The sequence below is a fragment of the Phyllobates terribilis genome, unplaced genomic scaffold (genome assembly GCF_046119375.1).
Source record: "Phyllobates terribilis strain yellow unplaced genomic scaffold, ASM4611937v1 Scaffold_11__3_contigs__length_659146591, whole genome shotgun sequence".
Taxonomy (NCBI): Eukaryota; Metazoa; Chordata; class Amphibia; order Anura; family Dendrobatidae; genus Phyllobates; species Phyllobates terribilis.
In genome coordinates, this window is record NW_027362771.1 from 628,155,567 (window position 1) to 628,174,875 (window position 19,309).

A 19,309-nucleotide genomic window follows, 5' to 3' on the forward strand; every position below is an offset into this window, starting at 1 on the left:
TCTGCATCTAGCACTGAAAAATTATTTAGGCTTCTAGCAGTGTGTGGGACTTGGTCTATTAGTCCATCTATGCTGACCTCCACCAGGTTGCAAATTAAAAATAATTTTTATCTGCATCTAGCTATGAAAAAATATTTGGGCTTGTAGCAGTGTGTGGTACTCATTGTATTAGGCCATCTATACCAAGCTCCACCAGCTTTGAAATTAATAATTATTTTTAGCTGCATCTAGCCCTGAAAATAATTTGTCTTCCCAATAGTGGAAGCAATAGAAATATGGGGCGCTCACCTGGCTAACAAAAATATACGCTTCATAACAAAAAACACCCGCCTAGCGCATTGCATTAGTAAGATGGCATCATCGTCTCTCCCAGTGCTAGGCCTACTACGCCGGCTAGCATTCCTGTACCTAAAACACAATGTATGGGTCCGCGCTAGCCACGATGCTGAGGGGTCTAAAGCTGCTCTAACGCTTTACAACAATTCAATTGGCAGATTTTCACAGAGCTCTTCCTCAACGCCCACCCACCGGGCAACAGTTGCCCACCCTCCCTATGGGATCTAGAGGCGAATAGTTGATGCCATTAATCAGAGCGTCAGTTGCCCCGTCGACGTGGCAAGCATACGGTAAGGCATGGGAAGAGAGGACACGACTAGTAGCAGGCAGACGGGTTGACCAATGTGAACAAGCCAGATCACAAGTCACCATAGAATTTCTCCACCAGCTAATGATGAGGGGCATATTAGGGGCGTCAGCACAGCGGTGTCTGACCGGAGTAGCATTTCACTTCCAACTACTGAATTGGGGAGATGTGATAAAGATTCATCATCAGACAATCCATAAAAGGGTGGAAAAGGGGTCAGCCAAGTCAGGAGTGTAGACGTCCCGTCCCGTGTCACTAAAACTGATTTCTCACATCATATCCATAAGACCATTAACATGACATTCACAATTTGAAGCAACACTACTGTCTACTGCATTTGTGATCGCCTTCTTCGGGGCGCTATGCATAAGCGAATTAGTCCCTCAATCCAAAATTACCACCAGTGGAGGCTTTTTACACCAGGACGTAGTCATAGCCAATAATGCAATACGTCTACGCATACGCCAATCGAAAACGGTTCCAGCGGTCAGGGGCACTTGGGTACTTCTACAACCCACAAACGGTACACTGAGTCGGGTAACAATAGTAAAAACATATCTAACCATCAGATCGCAAAGTAATTTCTTCCTGTCACACATTGATGGAACGCCATTATCAAGATACCAGTTCCAAGTTATATTTAATAAATGCATAACATCAGCAGGGAACCACCCCAAAGATTCCGGGACACACTTATTCCGCATGGGCGCGGCCACGGAAGTAGCAAGAACAGGACTGTCAGAAACGGAAGTTCAGAGGATAGGGAGATGGCGATCCACGTGTTTGGAGAGATACATAAGACCGGACTTGTTATCCTAACATGGTTTGTTTTTTTGACAGGTGACGCTAAGCCAACAGTGTGGGTGATAGGCCATTCGTATATATATTGGGCAGAAAAAAGGGTGAAAGTCCGCCCAGGCGGGAGGAAATTAGAATTTCATAACACATATTTCAACTGGAGAGGTATTAGAGGCCTGCTATGGCCACAGGTACTAATGGAGGTAATCAAGGTAGGGAGAGAGGCAAGAGGTCAGGTCATCTTAGTTATACAGGCCGGGGGAAACAACCTAGGTCATCACAAGAGCGCATAACTAATGGCAATAATGAAACTAGACACTGAGCGCTTCAGAGAATTTTTCACAAAACTAGCTATAGTATGGTCAGAGATTGTGCCGATAGCGCTATGGCAAGGTGCGCGAGACATCACGGCCATCGAACGGACAAGGCGGGTAATAAATATTCGGATGGCAAAATTTATAAGAGACAGAGGCGGTGTAGTTATACGACACCAACAACTGGAAGGAGATAAAGCAGGCCTCATACGGCCCGACGGTGTTAACTTAATGGATATTGGACTGGACATATTCCTGTCAGGACTCCAGGACGGAGTGGAACAAGCGTTAAGAGTGATGGGTGGGGGTCAGAGTCCTGCATACGAGTACGCAGGATCCTCCTTGGCCTGGAAATAGAAAGGACGTGTTGGAGAGCTACACTTGTTGGCCAACTTGCCGGAGTGGAGGCCCAGGGCATGCTGCAACAAGCTGAATTATTTTAGAAATAAAATGCCTTTTTAATGGAATGAGTATAAAGAGTTAATAAAGCTGTGACCGATCCTCACCCATCCAGTTGTAAGAGTTACATTTTTGTATTATCAAGGAAAGGGGGGCTGTAGGGGGGCTGAGCGTCTGGGTTTGGTTGGGGATTCCCACAGTCTGCCTAGGCTAGATGCATTTAAAAATTCTTATTAGATACACAGGCGGTGCAGCTTGCTTCGCAGCTGGGCTACTATGCCGAAAGTATTGCCTAGGCTACATGCAGTTAAAAATTCTACGCTGACTAGCAGACACTGAAGCTTTGGGGCAGACATCTGAGTAAACAGCTCTTCAGACTCAACCATCTGTGTTACCCCAAGCCATAGTGTATGTAGTTTCTTACAGCTAAAAGGGAGGGGGGGCGACCCAACCCACCTGGAATTGACGATGCCAACGTCACGTAAGACACAGCAAGGGGACTCCAAAAAGAGTCTCCATTTTTTCCCAAAATTGTGTAACAGACACCACTTAACCCTAGAACGCATACCTGGGGACTCGCAGGCCCGCCCTGTTAATTGTTTTCTATTTTCTGCAAGATTAGTTTAGGTAGAATTTTGAAACTCTAGGTATTGTTCATGTATATAGTTGTTTGTCATTTGAGTTTGAGTTATTCCATGTTATTTGCACATGGGCCTAAAAGGCCCCAGATATGTGAAAGTGTAGATTTTTATGGTCATGCGTTCTAGGGTTAAGTGGCATCAATTGTCCCACAGTTGCTTAAAACGGTTGGTGAGGTGATTTTACCAAATCATCAAGATTTTACTCTCCCCAGGATGACACAGGGGTAGAAAAGTCATTTTGGATCCATGATTTGTTCATCTTTATGAACGTGAGTCTGTCTACATTCTGAGTGGACAGCCGCGTGCGCTTATCTGTCAGCACACCACCAGTAGCGCTGAACACACGTTCAGAGAGAACGCTGGCTGCAGGGCATGACAAGATCTCCAAGGCATAAGTGGCGAGCTCCGGACATTTTTCCAGATTGGAATCCCAAAATGAGCAAGAGTCCAGTGACACAGTCATGGCTTCGATGTTCACTTGGAGATACTCCTGTACCATCCTCTCTAGGCGTTGCCTATGTGTCAGACTACTTGTCTCCTGTGGCCTTGCAAAGGATGGTCTAAAAAAGTGGTGAAACGATTCCACAAAATTGCTGTTACCAGCAGATACTGTGTTACTGTTATGGTTTGAGTGATGAAGACTCGACAGTCCCACGGTTGGCAAGTTAGAACTGTGAGATTCACTACGTGCACCACTGGTGTTTTGTGGAAAAGCAGATGTAAGATTCTGCAACAGTGTCTGCTGATACTCCTGCATGCGTGAATCCCTTTTTATGGCACGAATTATTTCGGCAAATTTACTTTTGTACCGGGGATCTAAGAGTATGGCAACTCAGTAGTCAGGATTACTTCGAATTCTGACAATCCGAGGGTCATGTTGCAGGTAGTGCAGCAAGAAGGCACTCATGTGTCTTGCGCATCCAGGAGGACCAAGTCCTTGTTGTGTTGGTAGCGAGGTAAGATTCATGCTTCCTTCCTCAGCCCTCTCCCCCCAAACTCGCACAACAGAAATGTGATCAAGGTCTACCTCATCTGATGAGTCTTCCATGCCCATCGCTAGTTCGTCCTCCACTTCTTCCTCGGCTCCTGCACCTTACTCAACAGTTTGGCTGCTACCATGCGCACTGGTTAATCCCTCTCCCCACCCTCCCATGCCTGCCGCCTTGGTGCTGCCGACCGTCTGGACCTTGGAGATGTTATCCCATCCGCATACGACTCCTCCTCTACTTCCTCCATCTCCTCTTGTCCCACCACCTGACTCTGAATTCTGTTTAATATGTGCTCCAGCATGTAAATCACCGGAATAGTCATGCTGATAATGGCATCGTCGTCAGCACTAAACATCTTCGTCGCCATTTCAAAACTGTGCAGAAGGGTGTGTGGCGCCCCTGAGGGTTCAGTCGCCACAGAGTTACTGCATCTCACCCAGAGGTGTGGTATCTCACCCTCAGGTAAGGAAGGCGTATGGCTCGGGACCCTAACACCTGCATCCAACACATACCCGCAGTGGGGGTAGGGTGAGATTGCTCATAAGGGAGAGCACAGTCCCAGGTCCCTAGCTGGTGGGAGGGTCCCATGTAGTGGGTGTGAGCGGAGAAAGCAGCTTAGGGGAGCACATGACAGGGAGAGTATAAATATGAAGCCATCTTAGAAAGAGCAAGCCAGTCAGAGGAGGAGAAGTGACAGGAGCAGAGGCTCTGCATGAGCTCTGCTCTGGAGGAGGGCCTAGCCTGGGAGGCCCAGGACTGAAGGAGAGAAGAGAGGAGTGGGAGCAGGAAGGCTCCAGGAACCGAAGGGACCCTAGGGGTACGGGCCGTGCAGAAGGCCTCCCGTACTCCCGCTGCTACCAGGAGGTAGAGTGGTCAGGCCAGAAACGGGGAACCGGTCCCTCAACTAGCGGAGAAACAGCAAGGGTCAACTAAAAACTGGAGGCTGCAGCATTTCATGTACTGCAGGCCAAAGTCCACACCAGTCTCACTAAGAAGGTAGCCACAAAGGACCCAGGGGACGAAACACATGTCACCCGCCAAGGCCCGAGGATACCGCATAGAAGTGTCACTGGGTGTGAGGTGCAGGGAGAAGGCCAGAGAAAGGACACACAGAAGGGGGTCCTGCTTAGTACTACGGAGCTATCTGGGGGTGGACTGAGCCCCTCACTGAGTACACACAGCACGACGGGGGAGATTGCTCTGGTACCTGTAATCTGGACAGCAACATCTGTGAGTAAAGATCTTGGGACTGCATCACACGGACTCTGTGTACATTACTGACTCACAGCACTACAACCACCATCATCCACCCACACTGCTCTGAAGCTACACTCTTCCTTTGGGGAGTAATAATACATTGCTGCAATACCACCAGCTTCAGAGGACTCTTAAGCAGCGGCAGCCCTTTTGGCCGCACTCCACAGGTGGCATAGTCGGACATTATAAAACCCATATATACAAATTACCCTTGGATTGACTGCCCTGGGTCACTGACCGGGTCACCGCCACAGTGACAACAACACCCAGCGTCTACCGGCCCGGCTCTGGGTACCCCACGGCCCAGGGGGCGCGTCAACTTCATAGGTCCCTGATCTGAGACCACTCCTGCAGCGTGATTTGCCCCACATCTGGATCTCGTTTGCCCAGGCTATACGTCAGAACGTATTGCACCAGGGCTTGTCGGTGCTGCCATAGTCGCTGCAACATGTGCAGAGTTGAAATTCACAATGTCGGCACATCGCATTTCAGCCGGTTAACTGGCAGGCCCAATGACTTCTGTAGAGATGTAAGTCGTTGAGCTGCGGGATGCAAACGGCGGAAGTGAGCAGACAGCGACCGTGCCCTCTGCAGAAGGCGATCTAATCCGGGATAGTGGGCTAAAAATTGATGGACAACCAGGTTCAACACATGAGCCATACAAGGCACGCTTGTGACATTGCCCCGGCGAAGGGCCGCACCCAGGTTTGCAGCATTGTCGCTCACGGCCTTCCCTGGTTGCAGGTCCAGTGGAGACAACCATTCATGAAACTGAGTTTCCAGAGCTGACCACAACTCTTCAGCTGTGTGACTCACATTTCCCCGACATTTCAAAGTAAACACTGATGCCGTTGAGCCCTGCTGCCAGCACAGTAAGGAGGTGTGCAGGATTCCTTCTGAGCAGTTAGAAAGCAGGTGGCATTACCAGACAGGCTTTGGGTGCAGGTGGAGGACCGAGAGGAGGTTGAGGAGGCAGAAGCAGTGGAGGAACTTTGAGATAAAGAGGATTGACGCACAACTCGTGGGGACGGTAAGACTTGGACAGCAGCCCCTTGTCCTGCTGTCACCATAGTTACCCAGTGTGCAGTCAGCGACATGTAACGCCCCTGTCCATGCCTACTCGTCCAAGTGTCTGTGGTGAAATGCACCCTGTCACACAGAGGGTTTCTCAAAGAAGCGGTGATGTTGTGTGCAACATGCTGGTGGAGCGCAGGCACACCTTTCTTTGAGAAGTAGTGCCGACTGGGCATCTGGTACTGGGGCACTGCGAAGGACATAAGGTCTCGAAAATCCTCTGTGTCCTCCAGGCGGAAATGCAGCATTTCTCTAGCCAACAGCTTGCAGATGGTGAAATTCAAACTCTTAGCTTTGTCTTGGCTAGGAGGAAATGGTCTTTTATTTTTCCACATCTGAGGGACCGAGGGCTGGCTGTTGTGCTTAGACGGGGTTGAGTAGGGTGTCCCCGGCAAACTGCCGGTCTGTGAGGAAGATGCAGGCGGACATGTTAGGTTGCCTTGATCCAAAGGTGGTGCTCTCGATGTCGGAGAGCGCTCAACACCAGCAGGTGTTTCCACTTCCCAATGAACTGACGACCTGCCAATCACACTGGCTTTTGCGGGTAAAGAGGTGGCAGGTCTGCGTCCAAAAACATGTGTGACTGCTGTCCCCCCAGTCACAGAGGATGAAGAGGCTGCGGATGCACAAGATGGGGCAGACGGTGGTTGGCCCGGCCCGCTAGGCCGCATTGTAGCACAGTGAGCTTCCCACTGCAACTTATGCTTCATATCCATGTGACGGTACATGCATGAAGTACTCAAACTATGGATTTTTTGGCCTCTACTCAGCTTTTGGTGACAAATATTACAGATAACACGAGTTGGGTCATCCTTATCAATCTGAAAAAATGCCCAGGCTATGCAAGGCTTAGAGCCCATGCGACCTGAAGTCCCACTACAACTTGTGGTCAGAGGCAGAGTTGTGGTTGAGGATGCAGTTGTTGACCTGCTTCCAGTACTCCGTCACTGTCCCGATGCGCTTGGTATCACAGATCCTAGAAGAGTGCATTGATGGAATCCTCCACAAGAGGCCCCCATAAACATTCACACATCTTCACCTTCCACCTCAGACCAGCAGAGGGAGCCCATTAGGGATATAAATAGGGAAGGTGGAGCTAGGCATTTCAGTTCCTCTGAAGAGTTCCTGCAGTAGAGAAGCCTAAGAGAGGTCAGTCTGCAGTGGAGCTCAGTCTAGTCTAGAGAACTCAGTTAATAGTTCAGCAGTGGAGCACGAGGCTCCCGCTAGCTAGATTCAGGGAGCCCAGATAGAGCTTAAGGTGTGCCGGCGCCATAAGATCGGTGAAGCTCGGCAAGCTTCCGTTAGTGTGTATAGCCTAGTGAGGGCCCGAGCAGGCCGAAGGCGAGTGGCGAGTAGTGTTGAGCCACCCCTGTAGTGTTCGAGTTCGGTTCGCTTTGTCGAACACCCGTGTGGTCGCCGAACTGTTCTTCGAACTGTTCGTCGAACACCTTTGAACACCATTAAAACCAATGGCAGGCAAACAAAAACATATAGAAACACATAGAAAATACCTTCAAAGGTGTCCAAAAGCTGACAAACTGCTCAGAAGACATAACTAACACATGGAAAAGTGACAAGTACATATAGTCATGCGAAGAGAAAAGAGGTGGAGAAGTAAAAGGAGGGGGAGACACAGATATAGGCATGTCATGCCCTTCTAAAATCCAAAAAGTGAGAAGCAGACACGGCCAGTCCGCTCCTGCCCGTGCCACCTCCGTGTCGCCGGGTTTGTGCCAGAGCCGCGGTGAACCCAGACGGCCTGCCCCCCTCTCCCAATACTGGTGCCTGTCCGCTGGTGGGTCGAGCGAGCCCCCCTGTGGTGGAGGCAGCTCTAAGCTTTTTAATTTAAATTGTCTCTCTAATTTGAATGAATACACTTTAAATCCATTTACAAGGATCTATTGGAGGGCAAGTCTCATGCCAGCAGCCGCATAATTCCAGCTCCAGTAGCGTCCACTAAAGCTGCTGCAGTTAAAAAGCTTTTATAAGGATCGAGCTCGGCTGTCCACCGCAAGGCATCCTACTGCCAGTCCCAGCCCCTATGCCTTGGGGTGCCTCCTGATGGTCTTCACTGAGTATCCCGTGGTCCCGAAGCATTTCCTTTGAAAAAATAAAGTGTCCAAACTACAGCTGGTGTAGCTTGCTTAACAGCCGGGATAATCCGCTGACTAGCAGACACTGCTACTAGGCACAAAGTATTTTCTGGGCTAGATGCAGTTAAAAATTTGTAATTAGATACTCTAGTTGGATGCGGAGAAAGCATTCCATAGAGTCTCCTGGCACGCCATATATTATTCTCTTAAAAAGTTTGGGGTGGGGTCTAGGGGACCCTTTTATAGCCAAAATCACGGCCCTGTATCGCAATACGTCACCTAGGCTGAAGATAAATGGAACTGTAGCACCCTGAGGGCTCGGTTGCTACAGAGGTATTGCACCTCACCCAGAGGTGTGATATCTCACTCTCAGGTAAGGATGGAGTGTGGATCAGGACCCGACACCTGCATGCATTACACCACATTGCCGTGGGGCAGGGCGACCAATATGCCCCTGAGAAGGGCACGACAGTCCCTGTCCCTGGCTGGAGTGGGTGGAGAGAACACTGAGGAAGGGGAACCCTGTAGTGCAGGAGCAGGGAGGAAGCAGTTCCTGGGTGCATTGAGAAGGGAGTATAAAAGGTGGGCACCATCTTAGTTCAGTGCAGAGAAGTCTGAGCAGAAGTGACAGGGAGCAGGGGCTCTGCATGAGCTCTGCTCCAGAGGCGGGCCTAGTAACAGAGGCCCAGGCCTGGAAGAAGGAGAAGGAAGGAAGAGGAGCGGAGAAGGCTCCTGGAATGAGGAACGTAGGGATCCCAGGGGTGCGGACGTGCGAGTCGCCACCGCACGCCCGAATCCACCTGCGTGGAGGGGTCAGGCCAAAGGGGGAGACCGGTCCCCGAAACTAGTGGAGGCGGGAAACGACCCTCAGCTAGAAACCGGAGGCTGTGACATTTTATGTGGCGCAGCCCCTCGCTACACCCGCTAGGAAGGCACCACATAGGGTCAGGGAAACTGGCGCCAAGTTTACCAAGAGGAAGCCCGAGGCAGCCGGACAGAAGGGTTGGTAAGAAAGGCCAGACAAAGGACACACAAAGGGGGTCCTGTGAAGCACTCCAAAGTTATCTGGGAGTTGTCTGAGCCCCTCACCTGGTGAGCACAGTACGACGTGGGCAGCCGTTACCTGCAGATGTGGTCTGGATAATAAGAACTGTGAGTAAAGGCCCTGGACTGCATCACTGACTCTGTGTCATCACTGCTGCTGCCCTACACCATCACCCCCATCCTCCGCATACACTGCCCTGAGGCTATACTCCTCCCGTGGGGAGTTATGCTACGCTCTGCTGCACCCACAACACCAGCCTCAGTGGTCTGCCCTGCAGCGGCGGTTCACTCTGACCGCAATCCACGGGTGGCGTAGTCAGACATTTAAACATCAAAACCACATAAATAGTTCCGCCACTGGTTTGACCGCCCTGAGCCACGGAACCGGGTCACCGCCACGAAGACTACAACCACCAGCATCCACCAAAAAGGGTCCGGCTCCGGGTGACCCAAGGCCCAGGGGGCACGTCAGAACATTTTCATCACCTTTCATAATCACCAATGGGACAAGGCAGGGATGTCCTCTGTCCCCTCTCTTATACATCCTAGTGACGGAGCACCTGCTCTTATCAATTCACCATAACCCCAATATTAGGTGGATTGAGGTGGGAGGCACCGAGTACAAGTGCTCTCTATTTGCTGATGATGTCCTAGTATATATCACTCAATCACATATATCCATCCCTGCTGTTATGGCTGAAATAGATCACTTTGCTACAAGGTCAAATTTTAAAATCAATGCAGCGAAGTCTGAGGCCCTCGATGTCTCCCTCCCCAAATCCAAACAGGATTCCATCCAGTCCAACTTTCCCTTTGCCTGGCCCTCACAGGGTATCAAATACTTAGGAATTCCTATTCATAGAGACCTCTCCCATCTATGTTATCTTAATTTTGGGCCCTTCATTGAACAACTCCATACAGACCACGGTTGGCAAGTTAGAACTGTAAGATTCACTACGTGAACCACTGGTGTTTTGTGGAAAAGCACATGTACACTGTGTTCTAAATTATTATGCAAAAAGTGTTTAGGAGTGATAAGGGAAGAATTTGTTTGTTTTTCAGTTAAACTCATTGATAGTGGTGTGTGTCAGGGCTCTTTATATCACTGTAAGCAATTGCAGACACCTGTGCTAATTAGTTTGGCAGGTGTGTCCAATGAAAGGCAAGACTACTTAAGAAGGCTGTCCCACATTATTAAGCAGCCTACATTTTCTGCCAAAATGGGAAAGAAAAAGGATGTGTCGGCTGCTGAGAAGCAACAAATTGTGGGGTGTTTTGGTCAAGGCATGACTACAATCAACATTGTGCGATGATCAGGATGAAGTGTCTTGGCAATCAAGAAGTATGTAGCTGATTCACAGTACACACGTGTGAGTGCTGATAAGGTCAAATTGAGGACTCTTTCCTACAGGCAATTACGTCAGGTTAAAAGAGCAGCGGCAAAAAAGCCTTGTTATAGCAGCAGACAAGTTTTTGAAGCTGCTGGTGCCTCCAACGTCCCCCAAACAACAAGATGCAGGGTCCTTCAGAGGTTTGCAGTTGTGCATATGCCATCCTGTCGACCTCTTCTATCCACTTCACACAAGCAGAAACGGCTCCAGTGGGCCAAACATTACATGAAGACTGATTTCAAAACTGTTTTGTTCACGGATGAGTGCCGTGCAACGCTCGATGGTCCAGATGGATGGAGTGGAGGATGGCTAGTTGAAGGACACCCCATGCAAACAAGGCTACGGCGCCAACAAGGAGGAGGTGGAGTAATGCTTTGGGCTGGAATCATGGGGAGAGAGATTGTCGGCCCCTTTAGGATCCCTGAAGGGGTAAAGATGAACTCCATAATGTATGTGGAGTTTCTGCCATGGTTGAAGAAGAAGAACTGTGTATTCCACAGCATGATCATTTTCATGCATGATAATGCACCGTCTCATGCTGCACATAACACATCTGCATCTCTGGCTGATATGGGCATAAAAGGGGACAAACTTATGGTGTAACCCCCATGCTCCCCTGACCTCAACCCCATTGAGAACCTCTGGATCATCATTAAAAGGAGTGTCTATGATGGCGGGAGGCAGTTCACATCTAAGCAACAGCTCTGGGAGGGTATTCTGTCCTCATGCAAAACAATTGAAGCAGAAACTATCCAAAACCTGACAAAATCAATGGACGAGAGAGTTCAGAAGCTCCTTTCGAACAAGGGGTCCTATGTGCAATTGTAACATCACCTAGAATAAAGTTTTGAGTTGAAAACTGTTTGATTTCAGTTTTTAATAACCTGCTAATGCTTATAATTTCAAAAATGACCATTTTTTTGTTCTTTATTAAAATGAAAAGGTTGATCGAAGAGTGTGGGGATCTAAGAGGGTGGAAACCCAGTAGTCAGGATTACTTTGAATTCTGACAATCTGAGGGTCATGTTGCAGGTAGTGCAGCAAGAAGGCACTCATGTGTCTTGCGCATCTAGGAGCCCCAAAATTATTTTCAGGGCTAGATGCAGCTAAAAATTATTATTAATTTTAAATCTGGTGGAGCTTAGTATAGATGGCCTAATAGAATCAGTACTACACACTGCTACAAAGCCCAAATTATTTTCCAGCCAAGATACAGATAAACATGATTAGTAATTTTAAATCTGGTGGAGCTTAGTATAGATGGCCTAATAGAATCAGTACTGCACACTGCTACAAAGCCCAAATAATTTTCCAGCCAAGATACAGATAAACATGTTTAGTAATTTGAAAGCTTAAAATGGTTGGTGAAGTGATTTTAACCAATCATCAAGCTTTTACTCTCCCCAGGATGACACAGGTGTAGAAAAGTCATTTCGGATCCATGATTTGTTCATCTTTATAAACGTGAGTCTGTCTACATTATCAGTGGAGAGCCGCGTGCGCTTATCTGTCAGCACACCACCAGCAGCGCTGAACACATGTTCAGACAGAACGCTGGCTGCGGGGCATGACAAGATCTCCAAGGCGTAAGTGGCTAGCTCCGGCCATTTATCCAGATTGGAAGCCCAAAAAGAGCAAGGGTCCAGTGACACAGTCGTGGCTTCAATGTTTACTTGGAGATACTCCTGTACCATCGTCTCTAGGCGTTGACTATGTGTCAGACTTCTTGTCTCCTGTGGCCTTGCAAAGGATGGGCTAAAAAAGCGGTGAAATAATTCCGCAAAATTGATGTTACCTGCAGATACTGTGTTTCTGTTACGGTTTGAGTGCTGAACACTTGACGGTCCCACGGTTGGCAAGTTGGAACTGTGAGATTCAGTACATGCACCACTGGTGTTTTGTGGAAAAGCACATGTAAGATTCTGCAACAGTCTCTGCTGATACTCCTGCATGCGTGCATCCCTTTCTATAGCAGGAATAATTTCTGCAAATTTACTTTTGTACCGGGGATCTAACAGTGTGGCAACCCAGGAGTCAGGATTATTTCTAATTCTCACAATTCGAGGGTCATGTTGCAGGTAGTGCAGCAAGAAGGCACTCATGTGTGTTGCGCATCCAGGAGCACCAAGTCCCTGTTGTGTTGGTGGCGAGGTAACAATCATGCTTCCTTCCTCTGTCCTCTCCCCCAAACCTCGCACAACAGAAATGTGATCAAGGTCTCCCTCATCTGATGAGTCTCCATCAGTTCGTCCTCCACTTCTTCCTGGGCTCCTGCACCTTCCTCACTAGTTTGGCTGCTACCATGCGCCCTGGTAAAACCATCTCCCCCACCCTCACATGCCTGCCGCCTTGGTGCTGCCGACCGTCAGGACCTTGCAGATGTTAGCCCTTCCGCATACAACTCCTCCTCCTCTACTTCCTCCACCTCCTATTGTGCCACCACCTGACTCCGAATTCTGTTTAACATGTGCTCCAGCATGTAAATCACTGGAATAGTCATGCTGATAATGGCATCGTCAGCACAAAACATCATCGTCGCCATTTCAAAACTGTGCAGAAGGGTGCATAGGTCCCTGATCTGAGACCACTCCTCCAGCGTGATTTGCCCCTCCTCTGGATCTCGTTGGCCCAGGCTATACGTCAGAACGTATTGCACCAGGGCTTGTCGGTGCTGCCACAGTCGCTGTAACATGTGCAGAGTTGAATTCCACTGGGTAGGCACATCGCATTTTAGCCGGTGAAGTGGCAGGCCCAACGACTTCTGTAGAGATGTAAGTCGCTGAGCTGCGGGATGCGAACGGCGGAAGTGAGCACACAGTGACCATGCCCTCTGCAGAAGGCCATCTAGTTCGGGACAGTGGGCTAAAAATTGCTGGACAACCAGGTTCAACACGTGAGCCATACAAGGCACGTGTGTGACATTGCCCCGGCGAAGGGCCGCCCCCAGGTTTGCAGAATTGTCGCACATGGCCTTCCCTGGTTTCAGGTCCAGTGGAGACAACCATTCATGAACTTGGTTCTCCAGAGCTAACCACAACTCCTCAGCTGTGTGACTCACATTTCCCAGACATTTCAAAGTAAAAACCGCCTTATGACGTTGAGCCCTACTGCCAGCATAGTAAGGAGGTGTGCAGGATCCCTTCTGCGCAGTTAGAAAACTTGTGGCATGACCAGACAGTCTTTGGGTGCAGGTGGAGGACCGAGAGGGGGTTGAGGAGGCAGAAGCAGTGGAGGAACTTTGAGATAAAGAGGATTGACGCACAACTCGTGGAAACGGCAAGACTTGGACAGCAGCCCCTTGTCCTGCTGTCACCATAGTTACCCAGTGCCCAGTCAGCGACATGTAACGCCCCTGTCCTTGCCTACTCATCCAAGTGGCTGTGGTGAAATGCACCCTGTCACACACAGAGTTTCTCAAAGAAGCGGTGATGTTGTGTGCGACATGCTGGTGGAGCGCAGGCACACCTTTCTTTGAGAAGTAGTGCCGACTGGGCATCTGGTACTGGGGCACTGCGACGGACATAAGGTCTCGAAAATCCTCTGTGTCCACCAGGCGGAAAGGCAGCATTTCTGTAGCCAAGAGCTTGCAGATGGTGAAATTCAACCTCTTAGCTTTCTCATGGCTAGGTGGAAATGGTCTTTTACTTGTCCACATCTGAGGGACCGAGGGCTGGCTATTGTGCTTAGACGTGGTTGATAAGGGTGTGCCCGGCAAACTGCCGGTCTGTGAGGAAGATGCAGGCGGACATGTTAGGTTGCCTTGATCCAAAGGTGGTGCTATCGATGTCGGACAGCGCTCAAAACCAGCTGGTGTTACCACCTCCAAAGAAAATGATGACCTGCCAATCACGCTGGCTGTTGCGGGTAAAGAGGTGGCAGGTCTGCGCCCCAAAACAGGTGTGACTGCTGTCCCCCCAGTCACAGAGGATGAAGAGGCCGCAGATGCACAAGATATGGCCGACGGTGGTTTGCCCGGCTGGCTAGGCCGCATTGTAGCACAGTGAGCTTCCCACTGCAACTTATGCTTCATGTCCATGTGCCGGTTCATGCATCAAGTACTCAAACTGTGTATTTTTTGGCCTCTACTTAGCTTTTGCTGACAAATGTTACAGATAACACGAGTTGGGTCATCTTTATCGATCTGAAAAAATGCCCAGGCTTTGCAAGGCTTAGCACCCATGCGACCTGAAGAGTCACCACGACTTGTGGTGATAGGCAGAGTTGTGTTTGAGGATGCAGTTGTTGACGTGCTTCCAGTACTATGTCTCTGTCCCGTAAGGCGCAACCTGACCTCGTCGTCACTAGCATTCTCCTCCACCTCCTCTGCTGACCTCATCTCTTGGCTGACTGTGGGTTGACAGTAAGTGGGATCTCCAACCTCATCATCATCACCCTGTGTGTTATCACACTCGTCGTCCTCAGAGCCAACCTGTTCCTGCCCTGACAAAAAACTAAAGTTGTCGCTCCAATCAGGTATTTGAGTCTCATCATCGTCTTCCTCATTGTCTCCACCAACAGGAGTTACAGTTTGGGAATGAGGGTCTACATTATGGTCAGAACCTTCAGCGTCTGGTCCTGGATCTGACTCATAAAGATTCTGGGCATCAGTGGAGATCATTTCCTCGTATGGATTCACAGATGCGCTGGAGCCGACCTCTGATTCCCAGGCTATAGTATGAGTAAACAGCTCTGCAGACTCAACCATCTGTTCTACCTCATACTCAGACGGGCAGCTGGAGATTTGGGAGCTGTGAGGAAGCAAGTGCGATTGGGGTGACACCTTTGAGGACTGGAGTATTTGTGATGTTGAAGTTGATGTGGAGGAGAGCCCACTTAAAGGAGCACTTGATATCCGTTGAAGCACCTGCTGTTTTTGTGCCTCATCTGGAATTTGTAGCTATTGGCGTGGCCGTAAGAAAGGGATCTTATCACATTGTCCGCTAAAAGAAGTAGACATTTTAGTTTGGCTGGAAGATGGTCTTTCTTCTGCAGATGTTACTGTTGCTTTAACACCTACCCCACGGACACAAACTTTTTTCCCCTTCCCAACACGCCTATTCCCCTTTCCACCAGCAGCAGGCCTTTTTCCACTCATTTTGGTGGTTAACTAATTCACAACTCTGGAGTTGTTTTCACAAAAAATCAATGGATGGGAACCGAACAGAGCTGCGTGGCCAAATTGTGGTATTAAGACAAAACTATTGGCTAGGTTAGATGCAGAAAAAAATTATATTCAATTTGCAACCTGATGGAGGTCAGTATAGATGGACTAATAGAACAAGTCGCACACACAGCTAGAAGCCCAAATATTTTTTCAGAGGTAGATGCAGAAAAATATTATATTCAATTTGCAACCTGATGGAGGTAAGTATAGATAGACTAATAGACCAAGTCCCACACACTGCTAGTAGCCCAAATATTTTTTCAGAGCTAGATGCAGACAAAAAATTATTTGAATTTGCAACCTGATGGAGGTCAGTATAGATGGACTAGTAGAACAAGTCCCACACACTGCTAGAAGGACAAATATTTTTTCAGAGCTAGATGCAGAAAAAAATTGTATGCAATTTGCAACCTGATGGATGTCAGTATAGATGGACTAATAGAACAAGTCCCACACACAGCTAGAAGCCCAAATATTAATTCAGAGGTAGATGCAGAAAAAAATTATATTCAGTTTGCAACCTGATGGAGGTCAGTATAGATAGACTAATAGAACAAGTCCCACACACTGCTAGAAGGCCAAATATTTTTTCAGAGCTAGATGCAGAAAAATATTATATTCAATTGACAACCTGATGGAGGTCAGTATAGCTGGACTAATAGACCAAGTCCCACACACTGTTAGAAGCCCAAATATTTTTCAGTGCTAGATGCAGAAAAAAATTATATTCAATTTGCAACCTGATGGAGGTCAGTATAGATGGACTAATAGAACAAATCCCACACACAGCTAGAAGCCCAAATATTTTTTCAGAGGTAGATGTAGAAAAAAATTATATTCAGTTTGCAACCTGATGGAGGTCAGTATAGATGGACTAATAGAACAAGTCCCACACACTGCTAGAAGCCCAAATATTAATTCAGAGTTAGATGCAGAAAAAATTATATTCAGTTTGCAACCTGATGGAGGTCAGTATAGATGGTCTAATAGAACAAGTCCCACACACTGCTAGAAGGCCAAATATTTTTTCAGAGCTAGATGCAGAAAAAAAAATGATTTTGAATTTGAAACCTGATGGAGGTCAGTATAGATGGACTAGTAGAACAAGTCACACACACTGCTAGAAGGACAAATATTTTTTCAGAGCTAGATGCAGAAAAAATTATATTCAATTTGCAACCTGATGGAGGTCAGTATAGATGGACTAATAGAACAAGTCCCACACACTGCTAGAAGGCCAAATATTTTTTCAGAGCTAGATGCAGACAAAAAATTATTTTGAATTTGCAACCTGATGGAGGTCAGTATAGATGGACTAGTATAACATGTCCCACACACTGCTAGAAGGACAAATATTTTTTCAGAGCTAGATGCAGAAAAAAATTATGTTCAATTTACAACCTGATGGAGGTCAGTATAGATGGACTAATAGAACAAGTCCCACACACAGCTAGAAGGAGAAATATTTTTTCAGAGCTAGATGCAGAAAAAAATTATATTCAATTTGCAACCTGATGGAGGTCAGTATAGATGGACTAATAGAACAAGTCCCACACACAGCTAGAAGCCCAAATATTAATTCAGAGGTAGATGCAGAAAAAAATTATATTCAATTTGCAACCTGATGGAGGTCAGTATAGATGGACTAATAGAACAAGTCCCACACACTGCTAGAAGGCCAAATATTTTTTCAGAGCTAGATGCAGAAAAATATTATATTCAATTGGCAACCTGATGGAGGTCAGTATAGCTGGACTAATAGACCAAGTCCCACACACTGCTAGAAGCCCAAAAATTTTTTCAGAGGTAGATGTAGAAAAAAATTATATTCAGTTTGAAACCTGATGGAGGTCAGTATAGATGGACTAATAGAACAAGTCCCACACACTGCTAGAAGCCCAAATATTAATTCAGAGGTAGATGCAGAAAAAAATTATATTCAGTTTGCAACCTGATGCAGGTCAATATAGATGTACTAATAGAACAAGTCCCACACACTGCTAGAAGGCCAAATATTTTTTCAGAGCAAGATGCAGACAAAAAAATATTTTGAATTTGCAACCTGATGGAGGTCTGTATAGATGGACTAGTAGAACAAGTCCCACACACTGCTAGAAGGACAAATCATTTTTCAGAGCTAGATGCAGAAAAAAATTATATTCAATTTGCAACCTGATGGAGGTCAGTATAGATGGACTAATAGAACAAGTCCCACACACAGCTAGAAGCCCAAAAAATTTTTCAGAGGTAGATGCAGACAAAAAAATATTTTTAATTTGCAACCTGATGGACGTCAGTATAGATGGAATAATAGAACAAGTCCCACACACTGCTAGAAGCCCAAATATTTTTTCAGAGCTAGATGCAGACAAAAAATTATTTTGAATTTGCAACCTGATGGAGGTCAGTATAGATGGACTAGTAGAACAAGTCCCACACACTGCTAGAAGGACAAATATTTTTTCAGAGCTAGATGCAGAAAAAAATTATATTCAATTTGCAACCTTATGGAGGTCAGTATAGATGGACTAATAGAATGATGCTATGCCCAAAAGGTTTTACTTCACTAGGTGCAGTAAAAAAATTGGTATTCTATACACAGTTGGTGTATCTTGCAACACAGATAGGCTACTCCACTGACTAACACACTCTGCAATAGGCCAAAAAGAATTAGATTCGCTAGATTCAGCCAAATTCTGTGAAAAAAACTTGCACAGAACTGGCACAGACCTGCCTGGCAAAAACTGATAGGAACTGATGTAACTTAGTCCTGAAAAGGACTGCAATTACAATTAGTCTTTACTCCCAACCTATCTATTTAAAAGCACAGACCTGCCTGATAAAAGTCGTAGGAAATGCTGTAACCTAGTCGTTAAAAGGACTGCAATCACAACTATTCCCTACTCCCAAGCTATCTTTAGATTTGTGCGAAAATTGGCTTGAAATTAACAAGGTATAGCGTACACAGCAACAGCGGTGCCGTCTAACACGCAGCTGCAGCAGTGAGAAAATGGTGGCGATGGGGAAAATGGCTGGGTCTTATAGGGCAAGGACATGTGACATACACTGCCAATGACACATGCCCTTGCTTGTGTGAAAAAAAGCACTTCGCTCCGTGTGTGCGCTGCTGATAGGCTGACAAATTGCACCTCCCCACTGTAAATGCGGGAAAGAGAAAAAAAAATGGAGATCTTCATTATTCCTGCAGAGATCCATCCCCTGCCCCTCCCCCCGCCCCGCTGTACACTCAAACTGCGTATTAACATAAATTTTCGTAATTACTGAGGAAAAATCCAGTTATGATTTTGGTGCACGAACAGTTATCGAACATAACCTCGAACAGCCGAATTTTTCTCAAATCTTTCGTGATCGCCGAACGGCTCGAAAACCGCCCAAAACAGCTCGAATTTGAGATTGGCGAACAGTTCGAGTCGAACAACGCTCATCTCCAGTGGCGAGTTAGTACATAAGGGGCAGAGGAGCTTAACCAGCTCACCCCCAA